Below are 12951 nucleotides of genomic sequence, written 5' to 3'. Positions count from 1 at the left end.
AAAAAAAAAAAAAAAAAAAAAAAAACGGAAAAGACATGGTGATACAGGTAGTCTTATCTCTTTTTTTTCTTTTTGAGACAAGATCTCACTCTGTTGTCCAGGCTGGAGTGCAATGGCACAATCACAGCTCACTGCAGCCTCAGCCTCCCAAGCTCAGGTGACTGTCCCGCCCCAGCCTCCCTTGCCCAGGCTGGTCTGGAACTCCTGGGCTCAAACCACCCACCCGCCTTCCAAAGTGCTGGGATTATAGGTGTGAGCCAGCACGCCCAGCCCAGTCCCGTCATGTCTTGATTCTAACGTTTCACTGTTAAGAATAACATTTGCTGTAGACTTTTGGTACACATTTTTATCAGGTTCAGGAAGTTCATCTATCCTAGTTTGCTAAGCATGAGAATTATGAATGGGTGTCAACTTTATCACATTTCGTTTCAGCATGTATCAAGGAGACTGTTACTTTTTTCCCTTAATCTGTTAATTTACCAGCTTTTACATTTATTTTGCCTTTGATATTTTTCTTTCCTTGCTTCTAGTTTCTTCTCTCACTTTACTGGTTTCTGCTCTTCTCTCATACTTTCTACCTTGAATTTCTCCTTCAAAGTCATTCTGTTTCTCCCTTTTGCATTCGCCAGGGGGTTGGGAGAGTGAAGGAAGGTAGTTCTCAGGGTAATTGATAAATATTCGAATGGCTAAAAGGTGAAATACCTAATAGGTACCAGATCCTTGAGGTGACCTTACCCAAAACCAGTCTTCAAATGTACCATATTACATTTATATAAGTTGTTCCCGTCTTGGACTTAAGAAAAAAAAAAAAAAGTTACTTGAGATGCAGTCACTAGAGGAAGAATTATAATAGAATGTTTTAAACAGAAATGGTGTTTCACCCTCTAGAGAAACATCGAAAATGCATCAGCTATCATCCGAATTTTCTTTTGAATACAGTACTATATTTAATTTTAACTACTAGCGCTTGGGTTCCCCCATTTAATATCTAGAAAATAGGGTACTAGATTATAGAAATGGCAAGTATCTGAAGAGAGACAAGGAATAACGTTTATGCATTCTGTAATTCAACACTGTATGTTAAAAAGGCCAGCCCATGTCTCTTCTTCATTTTCAAATTAAAGAAGCCAAACCCAAATCTCTGAATTCTGGCTAATAACTTAGGAGCCACTTTAAAAAACTTTGCCAAGTTTTTTCATTAATCTATATTTAATTGTCCTAAAGTCTGTATTTCATTTAACTCCATGAAATGCATATATTTGAGGAAAGATGTTAGAGTAACCATGACCTAGAAATGAAAAGGGCACTAACACAAAAGAAACAAATCAGCAAACAACTCTGTAACAGAATTCTAGAGTCTTTAGTCTTACAAAAAACCACATTAAACATCATAAGAGAATACAACATTTAGTCCACACCTGACTCCAAAGAGTCCCTCAACTATAGCCAGGATTACTTTTTTTTTTTGAGACAGAGTCTCTCTCACTCTGTCACCCAGGCTGGAGTTGGAGTGCAGTGGTCTGATCTCGGCTCATTGCAACCTCTACCTCCTGGATTCAGGTGATTCTCGTGCCTCAGCCTCCCAAGTAGCTGGGAGTACAGGCATGCACCACCACATGCGGCTTATTTTTATATTTTTAGTAGAGACGGGGTTTCGCCATATTGCCCAGTCTGGTCTCAAACTCTTGACCTTAGGTGATCAGCCGGCCTCGGACTCCCAGAGTACCGGGATTACAGGTGTGAGCCACAGCCCCTGGCCAAAATCTTTATTTTGTGATTTCTACAAACCTTTAATCACTTTTAGATTTTAAACATTTTTCCAACCTCTATAAGCTAGAATAGATGGGGATCTGTTTTTTACCAGAAATTTTAAGCTGTTTTAGAGAAAAATAAACTTGGCTCAAATGACAAATGTGAAAATACCAAAACTGCAAAGCATAGGAGGATGTGGGAAAGGGTTGTAGTGTTCTTCACAACACATATGAAAGTATTTCCCAAAAAATATATATTAAATGTCCTTCAAATATAACAGAAGTTAAATGCAAAATAGCATACATATACCCATCCAAAAGCTGTTAATAATTTTAAATAAGGTTTGATAAGTAAATTGGCCTCCACCAAAGATCCAAAAATATACTAGTAAAGCTTGATGCCACTAAGGAGGGAGAGAGCCTGGTTTAAATGACTGAAATTCAGGCAGCAGCTTATGAGCACATCAATTAAACATCTAACAAACAAAAACTGGCGATGTGCCACTATGTTAAGCACCAAGAATGTGGCTCTAGAAGAGCAACAGTCTAATAGGTAAGCTATTTGTGGAAGTGCCCAAGGAAAATGCATGGAAAGAAGAACTATAGAGCCTGGCATGGTAGTTCATGCCTGTAATCCCAGCACTTTGGGAGGCCGAGGTGGGCGGATCACCTGAGGTCGAGAGTTCAAGACCAGCCTGACCAACATGGAGAAACCCTGTCTCTACTAAAAATACAAAATTAGCCAGGCGTGGTGGTGCATGCCTGTAATCCCAGCTACTGGGGAGGCTGAGGCAGGAGAAACATTTGAACCCGGGAGGCGGAGGTTGCAGTGAGCCAAGATCGCACCATTGCATTCCAGCCTGGGCAACAAGAACAAAACTCTGTCTCAAAAAAAAAAAAAAAGAAGAACTGTAACAGAAGTATGTGCAAGCCGCTGGGGAGATGGGAGGGCTGGGGAGATAGCACAAGAGGGTGGAGAAGGAGCCCACGATGTCTAAGGAGGGAATCAGAAAAACTTCACACAGGGGCATGAGTCAAGGACTGAAGTGAGAATATGAGTGTCCAGGCACACAGAGGGACAAGTGATAAATGTGAATGGACAAAAATTATACAGTGCACCAGATAATGTGGGGAAGGTCTTTACCTCACATGTCAGCCAAATAAGCATTATCCTTTCAAGATAACAAAAACTGTAAGCAAATAATTCTTGATGCCAATCCAAAACATGTAACCGAGTTTTGATGGAATTTGGTAACGAATGCCTGTTGTCCAAAATTAAAAAAACAAATAGACCAGGTTTAAATCCTTCAGGAGGGAACACATCTTGGGCTGACTGATGCGGGCGGGTAAGGGTTTGAGGGTTTGTACTTGCAAAGGTGTAAGAGGCTAAGGTTACTTAGGATGCATGAAAGGACCTCAGCAGTGGACGTGGCTGAAAGGATGCATGGAGGTAGGGGAGAAGGTATCCAGAACAGAGGCTGAAAACATGGGAAAGTGTTGGAGACCTGGGCCTAAAGGGACTGTGACATGGCACTAAAAAGTTTGTGTGTTCAATGAGATACCATCTCGCACCAGTTAGAATGGCAATCATTAAAAAGTCAGGAAACAACAGGTGTTGGAGAGGATGTGGAGAAATAGGAACACTTTTACACTGTTGGTGGGATTGTAAACTAGTTCAACCATTATGGAAAACAGTATGGCAATTCCTCAAGGATCTAGAACTAGATGTACCATATGACCCAGCCATCCCACTACTGGGTATATACCCAAAGGATTATAAATCATGCTGCTATAAAGACACATGCACACGTATGTTTATTGCGGCACTATTCACAATAGCAAAGACTTGGAATCAACCCAAATGTCCATCAGTGACAGACTGGATTAAGAAAATGTGGCACATATACACCGTGGAATACTATGCAGCCATAAAAAAGGATGAGTTTGTGTCCTTTGTAGGGACATGGATGCAGCTGGAAACCATCATTCTCAGCAAACTATCGCAAGAACAGAAAACCAAACACTGCATGTTCTCACTCATAGGTGGGAATTGAACAATGAGATCACTTGGACTCTGGAAGGGGAACATCACACACCGGGGCCTATTATAGGGAGGGGGGTAGGGGGGAGGGATGGCACTGGGAGTTATACCTGATGTAAATGACGAGTTGATGAATGCTGACGAGTTGATGGGTGCAGCACACCAACATGACACAAGTATACATATGTAACAAACCTGCACGTTGTGCACATGTACCCTAGAACTTAAAGTATAAAAAAAAAAAAAAAAAGTTTGTGTGTTATCTTCTGGCCAAGGGAAGACCACCATGGGCTCTTTATGCAGGAGAGAACCATAAAATGTGTGCCTTAAAAAGATCTCTATGGCAGCCACAGGGAGACTGGAAATACACACAGCATCAGGAGGCTGTAATGTTACCGACTGAATGTTTGTGTCTCCCCAAAAATGGCATGTTGAAATCTAATCCCCAATGTGACGGTATAAAGAGGACGGTCTTTGGTAAGCAATTAGGTTTTGAGGATAGATCCTTCGTGAAAGGGATTAGTGCCCCTATAAGAAGAAGCCAGAGAGCTACCTTTCTGCCTTGTGAGAATACAGTGAAAAGTCAAGTGTCTGCAACCTGGAAGAGAGCTCTCACCAAAATCTGAGCATGTTAACACCCTGATCTCAGACTTTCAGCCTCTAGAACAGTGAGAAATAAATTTCTGCTGTTTGCAAGCTATCCAGTCTATAGCACTTTGTTGTAACAGTTTGAACTGGTTAAGACATATGGAGAGAGACTCTGAGGCTTTGAATTGTGTTGGAGACAGTAGGGATGAAAAAGAAGTGATTAATTCGAGATATATTTAGGAGGTAGAAATCAATATAATTTCTTGATAGACTAGTATAGAAATTAAAGATAATAAAAACTTTTAGTTTGGTAAATAAATGGTATATCGTTAACTGAAAAAGGAAAAGATTGTTTGAGAAGATGATAATTATTATAACTAACACTGAGCACTATTCTAAATCCTTTAAAGCACTGACTCATTTAGTCTTCACAACAACTGTATAAAGTCCCTAATCTACAGATGAAAAAAACCAATGCACAGAAAGGTTAATAAATTTGCCCAAGGTCACCCAACCAGAAATGGCAGAACCAAGATTTGAACTCAGACACACTCTCAACTACCACATTACACTGTACGGTATATAACCAGTTAAATGTCTCTCATGGCTGAGGGACATCAAGGGAGTTGTATTTAATTCACATTTGGAAAACAGACCTAGGGCTCACAAGAAGAATATGGCTATGAATTTTAGTGTCATCAACATAATTCTATTTCCTGAGGCCATGGGAAAAATGAGATGGACATTTAGAGTGAAGAGAGAACCAAAATGTAAGGAGCAGCAAGACAGATCCAAGAAGGACAGTAGGAAGGAGATTTTTCAAGCAGTGATCATCCACAGGCTGGCTCAGTTGCCACACCACAGAGGTACAAACTTGAAGTGGTCTGGACCTTCTCCGTGTGAAAATGGCGAACCCATTCACTATTTGCTAGATGAATGAATTTACCATCTAGCTATTTGCTGGATTTACCATCTAGCTAAAGAATAGCTAAAAGATTCCAGCTTAGATCATGTCATCAAGAAAGGAGGCCTGATAGAGTATGAAACGGGGAAAACAAGAAAAACAAACAAAAAAATGGATGCTCTCAGCTCTTGAAAGGATGATTTATACCCGTGTTTGAGCAAAGTGACTTCTGCCTTCAGAGAAGCAGCAGCAAAGCTAGCTCCTCTCTCAAGCAGCAGCCCATCTCATCCATCACCCACTTCCCCTACGTGCCCCCAGCCTACACCGTAAGAGGGCCCCAGCCATGCTGCAGCAACACCAGAAGCACACAAGAAAACGTGCTGGTGCATAGATAGCGCAAGTAAATAATGGCTCCTGTGATAATCAGCTTTTGTTCTTAATGGGCTTCACATGACTCATCAGCTATCATGTGTGCTATAGCCTGAGCTCTGGCTCTAAATCAAACAAGTTCAAAGGGAGGAAGAAAGGAATAACAGCAAAAGATGAGCAGGTATCTCAAGAAGCCTTAATCCTACGGAGGAAAAACAGAAATGGAGGCAGGGAGAAGACAGTTTCCCCGTTGAGCACTCAGGTACCGATTGTCCAGAGAGGGCGGAAGCTGAAACAGCTGCAGAGAGAGGCAGCCTAGTTGCCATGGTGCCATCCTGCCAGCCAGCAAGATTTCATCAGACCGTCCCCTTTCTGCTACAGTTCCTGTCTTGTGGGCAGCAGAAGCACCAAGAAAGAAGAAAAATGGTTGTTTGTATTCTTATGGCCGCAGGGTCATAGCTCTACGACCTATTTCTACAAGTGACAAGGAGAAAGAGCTAAGAAACAGAGAAAGCAGTCAAGATGGGGCTAAACTCCTTTGGAATGTATTAAATCTAACTTCATTCTATGGATAAAATGCCCTCGTGAATAAACACTCATCCCCAAAACATTTTTTTTTTTTTTGGTATTTATAATCCAAGAACCTTGATACAGAATGTCCGCTTTTTATCAAGGCTCTTTCCCACAATGACTTCTGATAATGGGGCTTGGGGTTCATTTCCACGTGAAAAGCATGAGTTTGTGGCAAAGAAAACAGTATTTTTTGGTCACCACACTGGAATGGAAGCCAGGAGACTCTGAAGGATGACTTGGCACTAATACAAATCAGCAAATGACTTTAGCACTTCTAAGCCTCAATTTCTTCATCTGTAAAACGAGAAGAATGGACTGGGTGAACACGAAGTCCTTCCACTCTCTTAACCTATGCTCATGGGTGCTCAGGGCAAGGGAACCCTTCCAGGTATCTCTTGTGATATTAGGCTGTCCATGTGTCAGGACCGTGATTGTGCCTCCAGGGACACACAAGTGTGAGAGTATCTACAACTCAGTGGAAGCAATAAGCAAACACATACACACTCACAAAGTTAGATCCCTGTATTTGATTAAACCATGGGTGAGTGGACAGGAACCATGTCTTACACATCTTTACACACTCAATATCCAGCACATACCAGGCACTGGGCTTAACAAATGTTTACTGCATGCAATTTGAGGCAAATCTTTAAAATGTCATATTATGAAACTTTTCAGACTGCCAGTTATGGATTGAATTGTGTTCCCCTAAAATTCACATGCTGAAGCTGTAACTCCCAGTACCTCAGAATATAATGTTTTTTGGAGCTAGGACCTTTATAGAGGAAATCAAGTTAAAAAGAGGTCATTACGGTGGGTCCTAATCTACCCTCATGGTCTCTTTACAAGAAAGGAACTGTGATCACAGATATGAATACAGGGAGGACGGCATGAAGAGACATAGGGAGAAGACAGCCATCCACAGCTAAGCAGAAAGGCCTGGAACGGATTCTCCCTCACAGTCCTCAAATGGGACCAACCCTGCTGACATCTTGATCTTAGACTTTCAGGCTCCAGAACTGTGAGGCAATAAATTTCTGTTTTTGAAATCACAGTTTTAAAGCCACCCAGTTTATGGCACTTTGTTATGGCAGCTCTAGTAAACGAACACAATATCCAGAAGTAGAGAGAATTATATAATGAAATCTCCCATCACACCACCCAGATCTTTCACTCCAGCATACTTCACTTTGCATCTCTAAAACATACGGACATTTCCTTACGTAACAACAATACCCTTATCAAACCTAACAGAATTAATACTAATTGAAAAGCAGATTTAATTCCCAGAAGAAATAAACCTTATACTAAAACACACACTTACATTCCTCCATTAAAACTATTAACACTATTAGGCCGGGCACGGTGGCTCATGCCTATAATCCCAGCACTTTGGGAGGCCGAGGCAGGCAGATCATTTGGGGTCAGAAGTTTGAGACCAGCCTGGCCAACATGGTGAAACCCCATCTCTACTAAAAATACAAAAATTAGCCAGGCATGGTAGCTTGGGGTCCCAGCTACTCAGGACGCTGAGGCAGGAGAATCACTTGATCCTGGGAGGCAGAAGTTGCAGTAACCCAAGACTGTACCACTGCACTCAAGCCTGGGCGACAGAGCAAGACTCTGTCTCAAATTTAACAAAAGAAAGAAAAGAAAAGAAAAGAAAAGAAAGAAAACTGTTAACACTATCAAAAGCAAAACACCAGTAAGCTTGAATTTTTGTCAAACAACCCTCAGAGGATAAGCAAGACTCTCAGAATAATTCAATTTCTTAATCAGCTCTCATATTAAACAATTACCTGAAAGTAAAAACCTGTGTTTCTTTATTCACGTACAGAAAAGGAAGGAAGAATGCAGTCAGTATTCATACCCACTCCCTGGTCACTGAAAATGCACTTTTCAAACTAATCCCTAGAAATTTAGTAGACATCATAAAGTCTTTAGTTTAAAAATAATATGTGCACTGGTATTGTATGTCATATTGCACATAATTTAAGCGCATGAAAATTGACATGACAGAGCTCAAAACCACTACCAAAAAAAAAAAAAAGATAAATACAAAACCATACCTTGCCAGGGTAGAGAACCGCTTGTTGTAATTTTCTAAAACGTTAGAGACAGAAGTTACCAACGCTTCAACAATTGACAATTTCCAATCACATGTCCTCTTCAGGAAGGTTACTTTTTGTCTGAGGTTAAGACAGGGAGAAATGTTAAAGTCAGAATGGCCTACTTAAAAAGGTTTTCAAAAGACTCTTTTGAAAAGCAGTTCGCTCCATCAACTTTCAAAACAGGCATCGCTGTAAAAACCCACAATCCAGCTAATGAGTCTCAGCTGTTTGTCATATGGCACTGCAGACCAGTCAAGTGATTTTTGCCCCTTTCAAGCTTACCAAGTTCCAATTCGACTGGCCACTCAGAGGGCGGCTTTATTAACCTCTTCTGGTATTAGAAGACTCGTACTTCAGCTCTTTCTTCCTCCCACCTACCCTGTGAATCAAACAAGTAGAACATTTGTTTTCTTGAGAAAATATTTAGAAAAGTATTGTATTCTCAAGGCCCTTAAAGGTTATATTCGTATTGTTGCTTACAAATACAATGCCTCATCCAAACAAACGATATGGGAGATCAAATGGAAGTGGCAGGAGGGAAGGGGCTGGATTACTTACCAGACCTTGCAGCTGGCCTCCAATTCCATAAGTAAAACTGCCTACAAGGGAGTCCACCCAGATATCTTGCCGGCATCTCAAATTCAACATGTCCTGTACTCACCTCCTTTGCTTTTCTCTACAACCTTGCTTCAAACCCACTTCTCTTCCTGTGTCTTGAATCACACAATCCCAACACACACAGCCAGAAATCTGATGGTTCTTATTAACTCCTCCCTCTCTGCCCCTCCCACTTCCAATTGGCCACCAAGTCCTAAGGATATTCATCATCGCGCCTTTACTCCAAGTTTTGATTATTTCTTAGATAGCTATAATAAACCTCTTATTTGGTTTTCTGGTCCCCACGTATTCTTGACTCTGATCCATCCTCCACACCACACCCAAAGTGATCTTTCCAAAAGGCAAATGAGAGTCCATCACTCTCCTGTTAATGGCTCCCCACAATCTCCACAATAAAATTCCTACCCTTAAGCTTCTGCCTACAGTATCACCTGCCTCCTGCCTATAAGATGCTAGAGTCCAGCCATCAGAACTCGTTGTAATTCTCTAAGTTAAGTGATTCTCAAACTGTGGTTCCAAGACCAGTATTACCAGCATCTTCTAGGAGCTTACTACATTTGCACATTCTTGGGCCCACCCCACTGAATCAGAAATGCTGAGGATAGGGCACAGCTGTCTGTGGTTCAACAAGCACTCCAGGTGATTCTGATACACACTAAAGTGTGAGAGCTGCTGCTCTAACTGCACCAAGCTCTGTTCACCAAGAGAATCAGCTCCTTGGCTCCTTGTGCAAGCAATGCTGAGCTGGATGCACCTTCCCTGTGCTTAGTATTTCTAGAACTGGTCACCCCTGTATGCTAATTATTCAATTTATTTCTTGGTCTTTGTTGCTGGTTTGTGACGACCTTGAAGACAGGGGTTGTATCTTGTTTTTTATTCATTCACCCCACAATGAGTTATTGAGCACTTATTAATTATTGGGTGAAATGTTGGACATAGAACTAATCAATCTATCCCTTGCCTCTAAGAGAAGCTACGCTTTCATTTTGGCAGCTCAAAGTGTGACTGAAGACTCAATCTGTCCAATCTAAAAAAACTACCACCAGCCTCAAGAACTGTGGGCAGCTAAGAAAAGTCTGAGCACAACCAGTCTGACATCTCTTCTCATGGTAAATGAAATGGAAGTTTTGTTTCATACTTGATGAAAATCTCATGAAAATGCACTCCTTTCTCTTTTATATCTCACAGCAACCTCGAGAATTTTGAGAACAATTTAGTAAGAAAATGTATCCAGATTTTTAAATCCCAGATTAAAATTCATTAGAGTTACCGTCCTTTAATTACAAGTTCATATTAGCACTTCTCAACCCTCAGGATATATAGGAATCTCCTAGGGATCTTTCAAAATGCCAATTCTGATTCAATATTAATGTAGGGAGAGATCGAGACCTTCCCGGCTAACACAGTGAAACCCCGTCTCTACTAAAAACACAAAAAATTAGCTGGGCGTGGCGGCGGTCGCTTGTAGTCCTAGCTACTCAAGAGGCTGAGGCAGGAGAATGGCATGAACCCAGGAGGCGGAGCTTGCAGTGAGCCGAGATCACGCCACTGCACTCCAGCCTGGGTGACAGAGCGAGACTCCGTCTCAAAAAATAAAAAAAATAAACAATTCCTGTAGGGGGCCCAGGAGTCTGTATTTCGAGTAAGCACCCAGGTGATGCCCAGGTGACGCCCAGGTGACATTCTTAACTCTGGAACTATAATTTGAATAGCAAGTAAAATTATTACAACAATACCATTTTTCATAGTCTGCTTAAAGCAACAAAACCTTTTTTGGATGCTTTTGCATTAAAATCTTTCCAAAATATCTTTCAGACTTCAGAATAAAGATGGCATGCTCAGCCTGTACATGTGGTTCTGCTTCCTCCCAAAATCTCACTAATATAACAATAAAGAATGTTTTATTTCTTTTAGACATAAACTCACAAGGACAAAGATCAGGTAGTGGAAGCAGCACAATGGTAGAAGCTAGAGAGTAGATGGACTAGAGGTGACTGATTAACAGACCTTGGAAAGCTGACTCTTCATCTGCCAGTAGGGAAATCCAAGAAGGAACTCATCACAGAATCTCCAGAAAGTCTCAGGGATTCAGAACTCCAAAACTTCTGGAATTCGGGGGACCGTAAAATCGGGACTCAAAACAGACAGAATGGTGGTCATCTGCTTAAAAAGCAGCTCAGCACACCAAGAGAAGAAGAAAAGAAAGAAAGAACTACCAAATAGAACATAATGAGCAAAATGGCATAGTAAGTCCCTATCTATTGATAATTACTTGAAATGTAAATGTATTACATTCTCCAATTAAAGGACATAGAGGCTGGGCATGGTGGTTCACGCCTGTAATCCTAACACTTTGGGAGGCCAAGGTGGGCAGATCACTTGAGGTCAGAAGTTCAAAACCAGCCTAGCCAACATGGTGAAACTCCGTCTCTACTAAAAACACAAAAAATATTAGGCAGGCATGATGGCGAACACCTGTAATCCCAGCTACTCAGGAGGCTGAGGCATGAGAATTGCTTGAACCTGGGAGGCGGAGGTTGCAGTGAGCCAAGATCATGACACTGCACTCCAGCCTGGGCAACACAGTGAGACTCCATCTCAAAATAAAATAAAATAAAACAAAAAATAAATAAAAGACATAGAATGACAGAACATATATAAAAAATAAGATACAATTATTTGCTGCCTGAAAGAGAGTCGTTTTAGATTTAAGGGCAGACAGACTGGAAGTGAAGGGATGGAAAAAAATATTCCATGCAAATAGAAACCAAAAGAAAGCAGAGGTGACTATACTTATATCAGAATAGACTTCAAGTAAAAAACAGTCCCAAGAGACCAAAAAGGTAGTTATGAGGTGACAAGGAGGTGAATTCATCAAGTATATATAACAGTTGTAAACATGTAGGCACCCAACATCAAAGCACCTAAATATATAAAGCAAATATTAACCAAACTGAAAGGAGAACTAGATAACCATACAATAATAGTAAGGGATTTGAATACCCTAATTTCAACAATGAACAGATTATCCAGTTAGAAAATCAATAAGGAAATGGCAGGTCTGAACAATATTATAGAACAAATGGAATTAACAGGCACATACAGAACTTTCTATCCAACTATAGGAGAATATACATTATTCTCAAGTGCACATGGAATATTCAGGATAGAACAGATGGTAGGCCACAAAACAAGTCTCAACAAATTTAAGAAGATTGAAATCATACTAAATATCTTTTCTGACCACACCAACATGTAACTAGAAATCAGTAACAGGAAGAAAACTGAAAAATTCACAAATATGTGGAAATTCAGTAACATAATCCTGAACAGCTAATTGGCCAAATAAAATCAAAAGGAATTTTTTTTAAATCTTGAGATACATGAAAATAGAATACAACACATCAAAATTTTATGGGATTCAGCAGAAGCAGTTTTAAGAGGGAAGTTTACAGTGGTAAATGGCCTCCGTTAAGAAAAAAGAAAGATCTTTGGTAAACAACCTAAGTTGATACTGCAACAAACTAGAAAAAAGGGAACAAAATAAGCCCAAAGTTAGAAGAAGGAATGAAATAATAAAGATTGGAGCTAAAATTAAATAGAGACCAAAAAAACAGAAAAGAAAGAAAAGATGAATAAAACTAAGTATTTTTTGAAAAAATAAACAAAATTGACAAAACTGGCTGGGCGCAGTGGCTCACGCCTATAATCCCAACACTTCGGGAGGCTGAGGCAGGTATCACCTGAGGTCAGGAGTTTGAGACCAGCTTGAACAACATGGCGAAACTCCATTTCTACTTAAAATACAAACATTAGCCGGGCGTGGTGGCGGGTGCCTGTAATCCCAGCTGCTTGGGAGGCTGAAACAGGAGAATCACTTGAACCTGGGAAGCAGAGGTTGCATAGAGCTGAGATTGCACCACTGCACTCCAGCCTGGGTAACACAGCAAGAATCCGTCCTCAAAAATAATAATAAATTTTATATATTTTTTATAA

At 40.6% G+C, this 12951-nt stretch overlaps 1 protein-coding gene across 5 annotated transcripts in view; it reads right to left on the bottom strand.

Moving 5' to 3' along the window:
• The window catches only part of RAB27A (RAB27A, member RAS oncogene family), a 95383-nt gene that overhangs the window by 65512 nt on the left and 16920 nt on the right, over positions 1 to 12951 (bottom strand). For all 5 annotated transcript variants that reach the window (XM_017881475.1, XM_017881482.1, XM_017881467.1 and 2 more), the window contains exons 2-3: positions 8620 to 8716; positions 8296 to 8415 (exon numbers count right to left, since the gene is read on the bottom strand). The gene's annotated coding sequence lies outside the window, so the exon portion shown is untranslated. The remainder of the gene's footprint in view (positions 1 to 8295; positions 8416 to 8619; positions 8717 to 12951) is intronic.

Source organism: Rhinopithecus bieti, unplaced genomic scaffold (assembly GCF_001698545.2).
Source record: "Rhinopithecus bieti isolate Rb0 unplaced genomic scaffold, ASM169854v2 scaffold_1106, whole genome shotgun sequence".
Classification (NCBI taxonomy): domain Eukaryota; kingdom Metazoa; phylum Chordata; class Mammalia; order Primates; family Cercopithecidae; genus Rhinopithecus; species Rhinopithecus bieti.
The sequence above is the reverse complement of the archived record's forward strand: the minus strand, read 5'-3'. Positions and strand labels throughout refer to the sequence as shown.